Below are 5,753 nucleotides of genomic sequence, written 5' to 3' on the forward strand. Positions count from 1 at the left end.
ACAGAACACGAGTATGTAGGTCTATCTATCTAAATGCAGATGACAGTTTCCAGTAACGCCAACTGCAGTGCATTATTGATCTGTTGTAAATGCGGCATATGCAAGTCAGTCGTCAGTTATCGAGACTGCAATGCACATTCCTTTTTTTTTTTTTTTTTTTTTTGCACAGCTGGGACGAAGACCTCAGCTGTTGCACAAATGAGAATCTAACTCGTCCACGAAAGAGCCGACCTGGCTCGTTTGTGTTTTTATATGATATTCATGATTGAGACTTGAACACTGGAGGCTGATTTGCTTGGATTTGAACACACTAGGTCCGTTGGGAGAGAGAGTCGTTGGTAGTGGTGGAAAAGAATAATAACAGGTTTACTGTCTTTACCTTCGAAGTCAACATTTTAATACGATAAGATCTCGGAACTGCTTCTTTAGTTTTGTTTACTGTATTAAGCATCAAATACTCATATAGGTGAACTGCAACTCGTTGCATCGTATTATTGCCTTACAGTGCCTAGATAAAGCTATTGTGCAACACACGTATCTGTCCATTCGTTTGTTTGAATCTGAAATAAAGTGCAGGTGGACTGGTAATATGATAATTGATACGCTACAGTTATTTGGTCACATGGTAAGTCAAATCGATACCCGATTTTCGCATATTACGTGTATGTATCCGTAATGGGTTGAGATGATTACAAAGTGATGACAGTAAAATACTCAGCAAATCTTGTCATATACCTGGATATTAGAGGCAAAAGAAATCATTATACGGTAACCAAGATCGATATGCCATATGTACGTTTGTGTTTCGGGTTGGTTCTGTTTTGATGAATCAAGGTGTGCCAATTGTTAAAGGTTTTTATTAGGACAGATTGTCGGGATATCAGCTGATTTTGTTAACGACTAACCGATTGCTAAAGTTGTCTGACCACGTACATATCCAAAATACTTCAACTTAAATTTTTTGTGCTGTTCCTAACCCGAAATATTATTTGACGCTAAACACGCCGGGTGTCCTGACTCTCAAAATGTGTAACAAGAAGATAGCAACATATTGTTCAAAACACTGATGGACAGTAATTTGATTTGTTCATCATGCAAAAAGTCACAAGAAAAGGGGACACCCTTTTTTTTTTTTTTTTTTTTTTTTTTTTTTTGCTCCACCCCCAAACCCTCTCAGAAACACAAGGAAATTCATCTGGTCCTAATATCAGACCTCGTTGTTTGACCCTGTTGGTGGCGTCATCCACCTCGGAAGTTATTTGAAACTTTTCCTGCTTCATGATAAAATAATGTCAACTGTTCTGCGCTCTGATCCGTGTCATAGTTACATACTTCATTGCAGAAAGAGCACTTACCATCTGAGTATTAATTTTGTAATGAGCCATCGAAGTATTCACTGTTGTAAATGATTAAAATAACCACATAGAACTTGCGCCCAAAATGAGTTTAAAACTTATTATGTTGTACATATGAAACTTTACTGAATTCATCTCCCATAGTTGAACTAGAGACAAAAAAGGTATAATGGGCGATTATAAGTTTCTTTCTTGTTCACTCCCCCCCACCCCACACACCCCGCGCCTGTGTGTGTGTGTGTGTGTGTGTGTGTGTGTGTGTGTGTGTGTGTGTGTGTGTGTGTGTGTGTGTGTGTGTGTGTGTGTGTGTGTGCGTGCGTGAGTGTGTGTGTGTGTGTGTGATCATAGATATGCTCTAAAAGAACAATGAAGGATCACAAATTCAGTAAGTAAGGTCGTACCTTGAGGCTGATATCCATGGTAGATTAACCACCACGGTTGATATAGCCCGGCTTCGTGTAAACGAGAGATATATAAGGGATACTAAATCAGTTTCAGTTTCTCAAGGAGGCGTCACTGCGTTCGGACAAATCCATATACTGCTCTACACCACATCCGCTAGGCAGATGCCTGACAGCAGTGTAACCCATCACACTGGTCAGGCCTTGAGTGCATGCATATGTATGTGTACCTATCAGAGTGGATTTCGTTTTACATAATTTTGCCAGATGACAACTATGCTAAATGTTATCGGTATATATAAATGAAACAGTACGAAAAAAAAAATGTTGATACACTTTTAAGTGTGTCCACATACAATATAAGAATCACGTATACTAGTGCAATTCTCTACATAACGGAATGTATATGGCGATGCGACGAGAGTCCCGAGCAGGGAACGTCTATTTTACCTTGAGGAGGAACACACATGATCATGAAAGTAATGAACTGTACAAGCGTTGTGAATCAACACCAGTTCGCTGTAACCTTTATTCAGACCTTCAGCATCTGGTGCAGTTACATCAGTCAGTTATTGATAATCATATTTCTTCGCCCAGCACACAGAACAGAGAACGGATCTAACATCTGTCGTCTCTCCAAAATAGCTCTCATGAATTGGGCTCTTATACAATATGACAAGGAGATCGAAGAAGACCGCAGCCCCAGGCAGGCGATGGCACAGGCTTCAGACCCCAGTACGATTACCTCATTATGCCAGCTATAGATCCATATCGACGTTGGGCTTCTCCCCATCGAGCTCAATAGCTCCCTTTCAGCTTAGTGCTTCTCCCCCATCAACCCTTCACTCAGTACCTTGCACACGCGCATCCATGAATCACATTTGCATGCATGCGTACAAGGTGTGTCGCGTTGGTGGTGGGATGTTAGTGCAGAGATAATTTCGCAGGAAGTAGGAAAAACAACAACAACAAAAAAACAGAAAAAAAAACAAAACACACACACACACAAAACAAAACAAACAACCACAACAACAACAACAAAAACCCAACCCCTCCCCCCAAAAAAACACAAACAAACAAAAAACAAACAAACAAACAAAAACTAATATGGCAAGCAAAGCGAAAAAGATTTTTTTTCCTGTACGCCATATTTGGGGAAATCGTGATAAAAAGAACAGACGCAGGTGGAGCCACGGCCAGAAGATAATAAATATTATGTCCACAGAACCGTCTTTAAGTATTTGTCTTCTTTTCGTATTTCTTTTCAGTGGAACTTTGTACATCAATAGGGAATCTAATTTTCTTTCGAATGGATAATTATTTTTAGCGTGTATTGGCCTGCTTGCCTGTGTAGGCTTTTTGTATTTGTTCCCTTTTTTTTTTTTTTTTTTTTTTTTTTTTTTTTACACCAGTTTTATGTTTACATGGTGTGTGTCAAAGACGATGATGTGTAATGATTCTATGCCCCCGGGGGGTACATGAAATGAACTTTTGCCTTGTCTTGTCTTGCCTTGCCTTTCAAGACAACATCTAACACTCGGATAAGAGTGACGACAGATTTCGCACCTCAGTAACATTCCTAAGAAACCCATGCTCCTCCCCGCCTTTTACAGTTACACGGACACGAAACCAAAATGTTTTAACAGTGTCCAAAAGAGGATTTTCTCCCCTTTTTATTTTTTTTCTTCTTCTTCCTGTTAGGAGTCCACGGTCATCACGTTGACCATTCTGACACCATAATGGGGAGGAGCGCAGCAGCATGACCCACCTTCCAAGCTGATGGAATGGAGGGGGTAGAATGGTGGGCCCAGTGGTGGGTGGGTGGGTGGGTTGGCGGGGGGGGGGGGGGGGGGGGGGGGTGAAGCCATCAACTGTTTCAGTCATCAGGACCAGGCCTTTCAGGCTACCGAAGCGGCCCCCGGGATCAAGCCCCGACCGGCAGAGCCCTAGTCCTTCACTTGATTTACTTTGGATGATGGCGGGGCAGGGCTTTTATTAAGACATTCGGGACATCAGCGGTGACAGTAGCTTCTGGTAGTGAGTTCCACTCTCTGATGGTACGTGGCAGGAATGAAAATTTCCGGTAGTCAGTGCGACATGATGGTATTCTGTACGTTTGTTTGTGGCCTCTCCCTCTTCTGTTCTTTGGTATGAGGTTGTTTGTTTCGACTTTGGCCAGGTTGTGACCGATTTTGTAGAGCATGGCGAGTCTAGCTGATTTCCTTCGCTGTTGTAGTTTGGGCCACTTTAGTTGTTCCAGCATATTTCCGACACTTGAGGTGTTTCTGTGTCGGTTTAGGACGAATCTCGCCGCTCTGTGTTGTACTGCTTCGAGCTTGTTGATGTCGTCTTTATGGTGGGGGTCCCATACAGTAGAGGCGTACTCGAGGATGGGCCTGACGAGGGACTTGTAGGCTCTTTCTTTGATGGTGGTTGAGCCAATCTTCAGGTTCCTACAAAGGAAACCCAGGGTGCGGTTGGCCTTTGCAGCTACGGCATCGATGTGTGCATTCCAGCTGTTGTTGCTCTGTACTGTCACGCCGAGGTACTTCGTGGAGCTGACTGTTTCCAGTGTGTGGCCGTGCAGGGTGTAGGAGCTCTCCCTTACTGTTCTACATCGCGTCATGTTGAGGACGTTGCACTTCTTCGGGTGGAACGACATGTCCCACTGGCTCTCCCAGTCTTCCAGTCGGTGCAAGTCCTCCTGTAGGATGCCCTGATCCTCGGTTGATGCGATGTTTCGTTATCAGTTGGACAGATAATGGTAAGTGGAGCAAAAGAATGTTGTTTGGTATGGGATCTCTGCTTGGCGCCTGGGCATGCAGGGAAAAGCGCACTGCATGGCTCGCAAACACAGGTCAGGTGGTGACGGACGGTGACCATGAACAGCGGAGCCATGATGTCGATAGTCTCAGGTAGGGGGCGTGTGATCATGACGTCACCATCCCCGAATTTTCAAAAGCAGTGACAAGAACGGGAAGATTTTTGTTGACAGACCTTATTTCAATAACTGGGCGTGCTGTGCTTCAGATTTAAAAAAAAAAAAAGAAAAAAAGAAAAAAGAGGTATACATGCTCTAGTATAGCTGCTTCCAAAGCAGGTGTGTGGCCAAAGAAGTGTGCCGCGCTTTTTTTTTTCACCCACAACTGGGTGGGGTGGTTTGGCAGGAAGGATACCCCGCTGTCACGGAGCATTGAAATTCTGCATGTATTCTTAAACCTATAAATCCTGTTTTATGTTGTCACACCATGAATCTGAAAATCTTTGTCACAGGGAAGTGGTGTCATGTATGTATGTGCATGTGCACATACATTATACGGATAGTGAATCCCTTTATGTTTAAAGGTCACTATTAGGCTTTAGGTTTTTCCTTCCTGTCTGTGTTCAGTTACACTTTTGACAGGTCACTAATGATTTGTGATATGTTTATTGTTTTCTTCTTCCACTTGACGACATGCTGATGAAAACTTATATTGTGGGAGGTTGCTGGTGGGCGCAATTCAGCTGGGCTACCGAGGAATTGCTATTAACTGATTGGGGAAATGGGGCGCAGTCCACTGGTGTGTTCGCCAAATTTCTCCAGCTGGAGATAATAAAGTTAGTCTTATCTTATCTTCTCATCTCCAGGTAGGCCAGTTCGGCTACCGAAGCAGCCCCCAGGAATACATCCAACTGACGCAGCTCTAGCCTTCTATGACACTACTTACAAGTGGGGGCAAAGAAAAGAAGTTAACCCCCCCCCCCCCCCCCCGAAAAAGCTGTTCATAATGCATGATGATATATACAAGCACTTCTTTCTTTAAACACCTTATTATTTTGTCAGACGAAAAAACAACAAAACACCCCCCAAAAAACCCCCAGAACTTAACCTGATGTCTATAAGTGTGCATGCGTATCAGTGTGTGCATGCGTGCATGCATCCAAACGCAAGTGCACACACACACATGCAGATACACAGAGACAAGAACTGCAGCAATAGAGCAACAGAACACCAGCA

Source organism: Babylonia areolata, chromosome 18 (assembly GCF_041734735.1).
Source record: "Babylonia areolata isolate BAREFJ2019XMU chromosome 18, ASM4173473v1, whole genome shotgun sequence".
Classification (NCBI taxonomy): Eukaryota; Metazoa; Mollusca; class Gastropoda; order Neogastropoda; family Buccinidae; genus Babylonia; species Babylonia areolata.